Raw genomic sequence first — 12,669 nt, 5'->3', positions numbered from 1 at the left:
TATGATGACACTCCTCCCAACCTTTGCTTACACAAGCCATGGCTAACCGAATCCTTCGGGTGCCGTCCAACAATCACATACCATGGAGGAGTGTCTATTTTTGTTAATTAATTTGGGACTGGGAATCCCATTGCCAGCTCTTTTTGCAAAATTATTGGATAAGCGGATGAAGCCACTAGTCCATTGGTGAAAGTTGCCCAACAAGATTGAAAGATAAACACCACATACTTCCTCATGAGCTATAAAACATTGACACAAATTAGAGGTGATAAATTTTGAATTGTTTAAAGGTAGCACTCAAGCAATTTACTTTGGAATGGCGGAAAATACCATGTAGTATAGGTAGGTATGGTGGACACAAATGGCATAGTGGTTGTCTCAAGTATTTTGGATGCATGAGAAGTATTCCCTCTCGATACAAGGTTTAGGCTAGCAAGGCTTATTTGAAACAAACACAAGGATGAACCGGTGCAGCAAAACTCACATAAAAGACATATTGAAAACATTATAAGACTCTACACCGTCTTCCTTGTTGTTCAAACTCAGTACTAGAAATTATCTAGACCTTAGAGAAACCAAATATGCAAACCAAATTTTAGCATGCTCTATGTATTTCTTCATTAATGGGTGCAAAGCATATGGTGCAAGAGCTTAATCATGAGCACAACAATTGCCAAGTATCACATTACCCAAGACATTAGCAAATTACTACATGTATCATTTTCCAATTCCAACCATATAACAATTTAACGAAGAAGAAAACTTCGCCATGAATATTATGAGCTAAGAACATATGTGTTCATACGAACCAGCGGAGCGTGTCTCTCTCCCACACAAGCATTTATTCAAACAAAAAAAAACAAAAACAAGAAACATACAGACGCTCCAAGTAAAGCACATAAGATGTGACCGAATAAAAATATAGTTTCAAGAGAAGGAACCTGATAATTTGTCGATGAAGAAGGGGATGCCTTGGGCATCCCCAAGCTTAGACGCTTGAGTCTTCTTAATATATGCAGGGGTGAACCACCGGGGCATCCCCAAGCTTAGAGCTTTCACTCTTCTTGATCATAGTGTATCATCCTCCTCTCTTGACCCTTGAAAACTTCCTTCACACCAAACTCGAAACAACTCATTAGAGGGTTAGTGCATAATAAAAATTAACATATTCAGAGGTGACACAATCATTCTTAAAACTTCTGGACATTGCATAATGCTACTGGACATTAGTGGATCAAAGAAATTCATCCAACATAGCAAAAGAGGCAATGCGAAATAAAAGGCAGAATCTGTCAAAGCAGAACAGTTCGTATTGACGAATTTTAAAATGGCACCAGACTTGCTCAAATGAAAATTCTCAAATTGAATGAAAGTTGCGTACATATCTGAGGATCATGCACGTAAATTGGCTTAATTTTCTGAGCTACCTACAGGGAGGTGGACTCAGATTCGTGACAGCAAAGAAATCTGGAACTGTGCAGTAATCCAAATCTAGTACTTACTTTACTATCAAAGACTTTACTTGGCACAACAAAACACAAAACTAAGATAAGGAGAGGTTGCTACAGTAGTAAACAACTTCCAAGACACAAATAAAAACAAATTACTGTAGCAAAATAACACATGGGTTATCTCCCAAGAAGTTCTTTTCTTTATAGCCATTAAGATGGGCTCAGCAGTTTTAATGATGCACTCGCAAGAAATAGTATTTGAAGCAAAAGAGAGCATCCAGAGGCAAATACAAAACACATTTAAGTCTAACATGCTTCCTATGCATAGGAATCTTGTAAATAAACAAGTTCATGAAGAGCAAAGTAACAAGCATAGGAAGATAAAACAAGTGTAGCTTGAAAAATTTCAGCACATAGAGAGGTATTTTAGTAACATGAAAATTTCTACAACCATATTTTCCTCTCTCATAATAATTTTCAGTAGCAACATGAGCAAACTCAACAATATAACTATCACATAAAGCATTCTTATCATGAGTCTCATGCATAAAATTATTACTCTCCACATAAGCATAATCAATTTTATTAGTTGTAGTGGGAGCAAATTCAACAAAGTAGCTATCATTATTATTCTCATCAAGTGTAGGAGGCATAGTATAATCACAACAAAATTTACTCTCCATAGTAGGCGGCACTAAAAGACCAGTATCATTATCATCATAAATAGGAGGCAAAGTATCATCAAAGAAAATTTTCTCCTCAATGCTTGGGGGACTAAAAATATCATGAAAACCAGCTTCCCCAAGCTTAGAACTTTCTATATTATTGTCAACAATGGTGTTCAAAGCGTTCATACTAATATTACTACCAGCATGCAAAGAAGATTTCATAGGTTTTTTAATTTTCGCATCAAACAATCCATGTTTTAAATCAGGAAATAGAACAAGAAGCTCATTGTTGTCCATTATGCCAAACTAGTGTAAACAAGAAACAAAAAGATGCAATTGCAGGATCTAAAGGAAATAGCTTCGAGCACACACACGACGGCGCCAGAAAAATACTTTACCTGGGACCGTAGTATGAGAGCCTTTTACCTTTCCTCCCCGGCAACGGCGCCAGAAAAGTGCTTGATGCTGTCCAGGACTGGCGCGTGGTTGACGAGGGAGGAAATCCCGTTGTGTAGCTTTCTGGTCCCCGGCAACGGCGCCAGAAAAGTGCTTGATGTCTACGTTCCCCCTCCTTTCCTGTAGACAGTGTTGGGCCTCCAAGAGCAGAGGTTTGTAGAACAGCAGCAAGTTTTCCCTTAAGTGGATACCCAAGGTTTATCGAACTCAGGGAGGAAGAGGTCAAAGATATCCCTCTCATGCAACCCTGCAACCACAAAGCAAGAAGTCTCTTGTGTCCCCAACACACCTAATAGGTGCACTAGTTCGGCGAAGAGATAGTGAAATACAGGTGGTATAAATATATATGAGCAGTAGCAACGGTGCCAGAAAATAGCTTGATGGTGTGTAGTTGATGGTGGTGGTATTGCAGCAGTAGTAACACAAGCAGTAGTAACTCAGCAGTATTTAGGAACAAGGCCTAGGGATTACACTTTCACTAGTGGACACTCTCAACATTGATCACATAACAGAACAGATAAATGCATACTCTACACTTTTGTTGGATGATGAACACATTGCGTAGGATTACACGAACCCTCAATGCCGGAGTTAACAAGCTCCACAATAATGCTCATGTTTAAGTAACCTTTAGTGTAAGATAGATCAACGCTACTAAACCAAGTACTAGCATAGCATGCACACTGTCACCTTCATGCATATGTAGGAGGAATAGATCACATCAATATTATCATAGCAATAGTTAACTTCGCAATCTACAAGAGATCATGATCATAGCATAAACCAAGTACTAACACGGTGCACACACTGTCACCATTACACACGTGCAGGAGGAATAGAACTACTTTAATAACACATCACTAGAGTAGCACATAGATGAATTGTGATACAAAACTCAGATGAATCTCAATCATGTAAAGCAGCTCATGAGATCATTGTATTGAAGTACATAGTAGAGAGATTAACCACATAGCTACCGGTACAGCCCCGAGCCTCGATGGAGAACTACTCCCTCCTCATGGGAGCAGCAGCGGTGATGAAGATGGCGGTGGAGATGGCAGCGGTGTCGATGGAGAAGCCTTCCGGGGGCACTTCCCCGCTCCGGCAGGGTGCCGGAACAGAGATCCTGTCCCCCGGATCTTGGCTTCGCGATGGCGGCGGCTCCGGGAAGGTTTTCGTGGGTTTCGTCAATTGGTGTAGGGTTTTCTGATCCAGGGCTTTTTATAGGCGGAGAGGCGGCGCAGAAGGTCGAAGGGGGCCCACACCCTAGGGGGCGCCCCCCTAGGCCGCGCCGGGGTGTGGTGTGGTGGCCCTGCCTCCCTTCTCTGGCGGTTCTCGTGTGTTCTGGATGCTTCCGGGTAAAATAGGAACCTGGGCGTTGATTTCGTCCGATTCCGAGAATATTTCGTTACTAGGATTTCTGAAACCAAAAACAGCAGAAAACAGGAACTGGCACTTCGGCATCTTGTTAATAGGTTAGTTCCAGAAAATGCACGAATATGACATAAAGTGTGCATAAAACATGTAGATAACATCAATAATGTGGCATGGAACACAAGAAATTATCGATACGTTGGAGACGTATCAGTATGCCATGCGCGCATGCACACTAATTATATATATATATTATGAGGCAACTTAATCAAATGTGTTTTCATTCGAGAGAACTTGTCAAAAATCAAGTTAATTAATTTATTAGCGCTAATTAGTTGGTCGCCTGCTTGATGCGCAATTAAGTGTCGTTGGCCTATATATGTAGGGTTTAATTATAGGGTTTAGGGTTTACTGTTTAGGGTTTAGTGTGTAGTGTTTAGGGTTTAGGGTCTAGGGTTTAGGGTTTAGTGTTTACATTGTTTAGGTTGTACGTTTAGGGTATAATTAGGGATTAGGGTTTTAGGGTTTAAGGTTTAGGAATCATCGATCGAGTGCATACACACATTATTAGAGGCACCCGCGCCTTTGGGCATAAAGTGCATGCGTATATATATAAGTGTGTTTCTTGGCCAACGATATATAGATCGAGAGAGAGATTGAAATATATTTAGGGTTTAGGGTTTAGGATCTAGACCGGGTTAGGGTTTAGGGTTTAGGGTTTAGTGTTTAGGGTTTAGAGTTTAGGGTTTAGGGTGTAGTGTTTAGGGTTTAGGGTCTAGCTAGGGTTTAGGGTTTAGTGTTTAGGGTGTTTAGGGTGTATGTTTAGGGTATAATTAGGAATTAGGGATTAGGGTTTTAGGGTTTAAGGTTTAGGGATCATCGATCGAGTGCACACACACATTATTACAGGAACCCGCGCCTTTGCGCATAAAGTGCATGCGCGTATATATATAAGTGTGTTTCTTGGCCACCAACGATATATAGATCGAGAGAGAGAGATTGAATTATATATATATCCCCAAGAATATGTTCAGATATATATTGAAATATATGCACGAATGATATGTGCAAGGTATGCCATGCGCGCATGCACACTAATTGTATATATATATATATATATATATTATGAGGCAACTTAATCAAATGTGTTTTCATTCGAGAGAACTTGTCAAAATTCAAGTTAATTAATTTATCAGCGCTAATTAGTTGGTCGCCTGCTTGATGCACAATTAAGTGTCATTGGCCTATATATATATGTAGGGTTTAATTAGGGTTTAGTGTTTAGGGTGTTTAGGGTGTACGTTTAGGGTTTAGGGTTTAGGATTTAGGGTGTTTAGGGTGTTTAGGGATTAGGGATTAGGGTTTTAGGGTTGTATGGTTTAAGGTTTAGGGATCATCGATCGAGTGCACACACACACATTATTATTAGAGGTACCCGCGCCTTTGCGCATAAAGTGCATGCGTATATAAGTGTGTTTTTTGGCCACCAACGATATATAGATCGAGAGAGAGATTGAACTATATATATATATCCCCAAGAATATGTTCAAATATATATATTGAAATATATGCACGAATGATATGCAAGCTAGGTATGCCATGCGCGCATGCACACTAATTATATATATATATATATATATTATGAGGCAACTTAATCAAATATGTTTTCATTCGAGAGAACTTGTCAAAAATCAAGTTAATTAATTTATTAGCGCTAATTAGTTGGTCGCCTGCTTGATGCGCAATTAAGTGTCGTTGGCCTATATATGTAGGGTTTAATTATAGGGTTTAGGGTTTAGGGTTTACTGTTTAGGGTTTAGGGTGTAGTGTTTAGGGTTTATGGTCTAGGGTTTAGGGATTAGTGTTTACATTGTTTAGGTTGTACGTTTAGGGTATAATTACTTATTAGGGTTTTAGGGTTTAAGGTTTAGGAATGATCGATCGAGTGCACACACACATTATTAGAGACACCCGCGCCTTTGCGCATAAAGTGCATGCGTATATATATAAGTTTGTTTCTTGGCCACCAACGATATATAGATCGAGAGAGAGATTGAAATATATTTAGGGTTTAGGGTCTAGGCCGGGTTAGGGTTTAGGGTTTAGGGTTTAGTGTTTAGGGTTTAGGGTTTAGGGTTTAGGGTGTAGTGTTTAGGGTTTAGGGTCTAGCTAGGGTTTAGGGTTTAGTGTTTAGGGTGTTTAGGGTGTATGTTTAGGGTATAATTAGGAATTAGGGATTAGGGTTTTAGGGTTTAAGGTTTAGGGATCATCGATCGAGTGCACACACACATTATTAGAGGCACCCGCGCCTTTGCGCATAAAGTGCATGCACGTATATATATAAATGTGTTTCTTGGCCACCAACGATATATAGATCGAGAGAGAGAGATTGAAAAATATATATATCCCCAAGAATATGTTCAGATATATATTGAAATATATGCACGAATGATATGTGCAAGGTATGCCATGCGCGCATGCACACTAATTGTATATATATATATTATGAGGCAATTTAATCAAATGTGTTTTCATTCGAGAGAACTTGTCAAAATTCAAGTTAATTAATTTATCAGCGCTAATTAGTTGGTCGCTTGCTTGATGCGCAATTAAGTGTCGTTGGCCTATATATATATATATATATATATATATATATATATATATATATATGTAGGGTTTAATTAGGGTTTAGGGTTTAGGGTTAGCTAGCTAGGATTTTAGGGTTAGGGTTAGGGTTAATTAGGGTTTAGGGTTAGCTAGCTAGGATTTTAGGGTTAGGGTTAGGGTTAATTAGGGTTTAGGGTCTATATAGGGTTTAGGGTTTGGGGTTTAGTGTTTAGGGTCTAGCTAGGGTTAGGGTTTAGGGTTTAGTGTTTAGGGTTTAGGGTGTAGTGTTTAGGGTTTAGGGTCTAGGGTTTAGGGTTTAGTGTTTAGGGTGTTTAGGGTGTACGTTTAGGGTATAACTAGTAAATGTGCCCGTGCGTTGCACTGGGTAATTAAAAATGAGCAATCACGAGAAAACCAAAAATCATATTCCTTAGAATTTGCTTTCTTCTTGCCTTTCCCTTGGCTTTTCAGCCATGCCATCACTACAGTTTAGTCATATATCATTCATGGTTGGGTCAACATGATTGTTGTGAACTTCCCCTCCCACCATAATATGTGCATCTAAGATATGCAAAGTTCGGGTGTAATGGCAAAACTCTTAAGTAATAAAGCGTCAATTATCGAAAAAATAAAGTCATGAGAGTTCTGCATCAAGATGAATAAGATTATTTGTATGTTAAGAAAACATTTTTTAGGGAAGTATTTAATAACTTGCTCATGAGATGACAGATCACGCTATAACTATTGGAGAAAACATATAAATATCTACTTGGATGAAATTTGAATTGCTGCACATATGATATTCTGTGTGCGGTTCTAGTGGGACGTTGCTATCCATCTGGCCACGTTGATACTATGATGCAATCGAAGGGGCATTGTACACAATTTATTTTGAAAGCAAAATTGTTGTGGTATTCTCATGAGGTAATAATACACATTCTCGCCTTCTATAAGAGAATCCTTTAAGAGAGCCTATCATTAATTCTTGTCTTTTCATTAACGATCGATCGGGATAGAGAGGAGTCCGTGTATAACTTTGTCACTTTTGGTTTTGGTTTCGTTGTACAGATGGTCGACGGTGCATACAACAAATCGACGACCATATGGCGAACGTAGGAAACGCGGATTCCGACGAGATTGGAATCCCTGCGGCGCCACCACCGGTGAGGAGGTCGCGCCCCACCACGGTTTCACTCGTGTGCCTTCCTTGACCTAGATCAACTCGTACATCGCCATCATACTCGTAGATCTTCCAGTGTTGGATCCTGTTTTTTTGCATGACATGCAATCAGTATACATTAGCTTTGAATCTCTTACTAAAGGTGGTGGGGCTTGGACGTAGGAAGGTTTCCGCGTAGGTGTATTGCAAGGATTAACTTGAAGCCTCGTCTCCACATCCACGGTCATATTTCAGATCGGCAGCAGCGAGCTCGACCAGACCAGCATGTCCGTCTCCAAGATATTGAGGCCGATGGTCCTGGCACTATTAATTCATTAACCTTCACCAATTAAATCCCGTCGATGGTGGGCAATTACAGTTGCAAGGCTAAGTTGATACCACCACAGAACACCCAGATTTGTGTCGATTTTCGTATCATCTTCAGATTAAGAAACTTGAGGTAAAGAAGTGAGGGGTCGACGACATCGCAGTGCTCACCGGCGTGCTGCGTGGGCACTCGGTCAGCAGCAGCAAGCCTGTCATCGGCGCTGCCTTTGGAGGAGAACAACTGCTGCAGGTCGGCGGTTGGCCTCCCTGTCGGTGCGCACCTAGAAGAGCAGGGAAGGCCGGGACTTGCCGGACTAGACCGCCCATGGCCGGGACCCGGGAGGAGCAGGAGCTGGGTTGAGCCGCACAACCTGCCTGCGAGGGAGACGGTGCCTGGAGGGGCTGCACGATGTTGGGCGATGTCATCCTTGACGCCGCCCACAGGCCACGATGCTAGGTTCCGGTCTCGTCATACACTTGAGCCCGTCGATATCGCGCACCACTGGCCACCACCAAATCAACGGCCATATGGTGAACGTAGAAAACGCGGATTCTGGCGAGATTGGAATCCCTGCGGCGCCACCGCCGGCGAGGAGGTCGCGTCCCATGATGCAGCAAGCTCGGCCACCACCGGCAGGCCTAGAACCTCTCCACTCGGACACGGTCCGAGTAGTCGGAACCATCGTCGCAGTAAGTAGAACACCGGCGCGCTATCCGTGGCACAGCCGGAAGCACCATGCAGCCCGACGACAGATATGGCGTCTTGAACAAATCGATGCGTATCTTTTCTCGTGGCCGGACGGATTTGAAGGCCCGTACGTGTACTCAGCGATATATAAGTAGCAGGACCAATCGTGTTGTACACAGATTGGAGGTAGCCCAGGACAACGCAAAGCCAGACCTAACTATGATACGGTTTGGAAGAATCAGCGTCGGCCACGGAAAGGCCTGAGCCAGCGCACGGACTAAAAGCACCGAGTCAAGAAGTCTCACGCGTGCGGCGAAGGAAAACATAGCAAATCTAACTTACCGGTGGCATATGATGTAATTTTAACCAATTTTAGGGGTAATAAAAGATGGACCAACAAGAAGCCTTATTTTCTTTATTATTAGGTATAGATTAGGGATTAGGGATTAGGGTTTTAGGGTTTAAGGTTTAGGGATCATCGATCGAGTGCACACACACATTATTAGAGGCACCCGCGCCTTTGCGCATAAAGTACATGCGTATATATATAAGTGTGTTTCTTGGCCACCAACGATATATAGATCTAGAGAGAGATTGAAATATATTTAGGGTTTATGGTTTAGGGTTTAGTGTTTAGGGTGTTTAGGGTGTATGTTTAGGGTATAATTAGAGATTAGGGATTAGGGTTAATTTAGGGTTTAAGGTTTAGGGATCATCGATCGAGTGCACACACACACATTATTAGAGGCACCCGCGCCTTTGCGCATAAAGTGCATGCGTATATATAAGTGTGTTTCTTGGCCACCAACGATATATAGACCGAGAGAGAGAGAGATTGAAATATATATATATCCCCAAGAATATGTTCAAATATATATTGAAATATATGCACGAATGATATGCAAGGTATGCCATGCGCGCATGCACACTAATTATATATATATTATGAGACTACTTAATCAAATGTGTTTTCATTCGAGATCGAGAACTTGTCAAAATTCATGTTAATTAATTTATCAGCGCTAATTAGTTGGTCGCTTGCTTGATGCGCAATTAAGTGTCTTTGGCCTATATATGTAGGGTTTAATTAGGGTTAGGGTTAGGGTTAGTGTTAATTAGGGTATAGGGTCTAGGGTTTAGTGTTTAGGGTTTAGTGTTTAGCTTTTAGGGTTTAGGGTTTAGTGTTTAGGGTTTTTGGGTTTAGGGTTTAGTGTTTAGGGTTTAGGGTTTAGTGTTTAGGGTGTTTAGGGATTAGGGATTAGGGTTTTAGGGTTTTATGGTTTAAGGTTTAGGGATCATCGATCGAGTGCTGATGTCTACGGGTGCTTCTATTCTTGTAGACAGTGTTGGGCCTCCAAGAGCAGAGGTTTGTAGAACAGCAGCAAGTTTCCCTTAAGTGGATCACCCAAGGTTTATCGAACTCAGGGAGGAAGAGGTCAAAGATATCCCTCTCAAGCAACCCTGCAACCACAAAGCAAAAAGTCTCTTGTGTCCCCAACACACCTAATAGGTGCACTAGTTCGGCGAAGAGATAGTAAAATACAGGTGGTATGAATAAGTATGAGCAGTAGTAACGGCGCCAGAAAAGTGCTTTGCTGTCCAGGACTGGCGTGTGGTTGATGGTGGTAATATTGCAGACAGTACAGATGCAGTAGAACAGTAAACAAGCAGCGATAATTGCAGTATTTAGGAACAAGGCCTAGGGATTATACTTTCACTAGTGGACACTCTCACCATTGATCACATAACAGAATAAATAGATAAATGCTCTACTCTACACTCTCTTGTTGGATGATGAACACCACTAATTGTGTAGGATTACACGAACCCTCAATGCCGGAGTTAACAAGCTCCACAATATTCGATGTTCATATTTAAATAACCTTAGAGTGCACGACATATCAACACAACTACACCAAGTACTAACATAGCATGCACACTGTCACCATCACACTATGAAGGAGGCATAGATCACATCAATACTATCATAGCAATAGTTAACTTCATAATCTACAAGAGATTACAATCATAACCTACGCCAAGTACTACACGATGCACACACTGTCACCATTACACTACTAGGAAAAGGCCTAGCCGTAAGACTGCCATCAGTGGCGCACCATGGCTGCCGTGCGCCACTACTACTTAGCAGTGGCGCACCACAAAACGGTGGGCCACTGTTACAAAAGTAGTAGTGGCGCACCTTGACTATGGTGCGCCATAAGTAAGTGGTGACAGGAGGCCAGCTCCTCCCCCAACCTAGTAGTGGCGCACGTCTACGGGGTGCGCCACTGCTACATTTCTTACCTATGGCGCACGTTGGTGAGGTGCGCCACTGCTAGGAGGTGTCCAGAGCCCGTTTAGAGATGATAGGCTTAGCAATGGCGCACTTCGGTGGTGCGCCACTGCTACATAGGTTACCTATGGCGCATGTCATTAGGTGCGCCACTGCTAGGGGTTGGCCAGAGCCCCTTTAGAGATGAGAGGCGTAGCAGTGGCGCACCACATAGCAGTGCGCCATTGCTATGTTACCCTAGCAGTGGCGCACGGCTATGTGGTGCGCCACTGCTAACCTGGGACCATTTCCTGCTTTTCACCCTCCACTCACATGTGCCACCCACTTTCCCCAAACACTCTTGCACCACCACCTCCCACCAAATCTGGATCTGGTCGTGTTGCCCCTCCTTCCCACCTCATTTTCACCTCTTCATTCACCAAAATTAAGTTGGTAAACTTAATTTTCTTCATAGGTAAGTAATGGTGAAGCTTTCTTAGCTCAATACCTACTCAATCTCAACTTTTTACCTCATCCAACACTCTAGGTCTCGCCGTATCGGTAACTTTGTTGGTTTTATGCTTTGTGTGTGACCGGTTCCGATCGTCTTGCACACACACGTGTGTGTGCACATATGTTATGCGAAGCTCATGTGTTGTGCGCATGCGCGAAAAGCTTGTCGCGATCACGTGCATGTGTGTTGTTGTATGCGAAGCCTCCACATGTGTTGTATATGCAAAGCCTCCGATCCACACATGTGTTGCATGTGTTTGTTTGCAGGGATTTGAAATGCGATGGAGTTGCCAATATTTTGCCGAAACGTTGATTCATTTCCGTTTCGGCGAATAGTGGGCATACTCGCATATACATATGTCCTATTTTTAGGGAAGGTCATGCCAAAATTTTCTTTTGGTATGCTAAGATATCCATTTTCTCTATACCCGCAGGCGATCATGGTCCGCATGATGAGCGAAGGCGTTGTGGCTAGGTTTTTGAAAGCCGCGACAGCCGAGATGATTAGAAATAACCAAAAGGAGATAAGATGTCCGTGTCGAAGATGCAAGCTGACGAGCCTTATGGACCCTAAAGCCGATATGGTGCGGGACCACCTTCTCATGCGTGGTTTCATGGATGGCTATCGGTGGGAAGGCGACGAAGATGATTATGAATTTGTCCATGGGATTTCAACAAGAAATAAGGAAGGAGGTGATCAGGATGTAGAAGATCTCGGGCATGATCAGGATGTAGAAGATCCCGGAGATGATCATGATCACAATGTGGGAGATCCTGGACCTGATGATGAGGAAGATCAAGATGGAGGTCATCATGACGATCATGAAGATGAAGACGATGGACCATCGTCGATGGACTGGGTGCAGGACCCTTATCTTCAAGAGCTGCTTCTCGCGGACGAGTAACGCAAGAGCTGCCGCCCGAGAGAAAGCCAAGATGGATCAACTCGGAGGTAGACGCGGTTACTCCATTGTATGAAGGATGCAGGCCGGAGGATACCCGCCTGAAAGTAACGCTCATGGCACCGGAGATGAAGGTAAAGCACAAAATGACCGACAAATCCTTCAACGACAACATGTCATTCTCGCGTGAACGTCTTCCCAAAGGTAACACGTGTCCGACTAGTATCGAGGAGGCCAAGAAAATCGTGT

The sequence above is a fragment of the Lolium perenne genome, chromosome 4 (assembly GCF_019359855.2).
Source record: "Lolium perenne isolate Kyuss_39 chromosome 4, Kyuss_2.0, whole genome shotgun sequence".
NCBI classification, from domain to species: Eukaryota; Viridiplantae; Streptophyta; class Magnoliopsida; order Poales; family Poaceae; genus Lolium; species Lolium perenne.
This window is presented reverse-complemented; position numbering follows the sequence as displayed.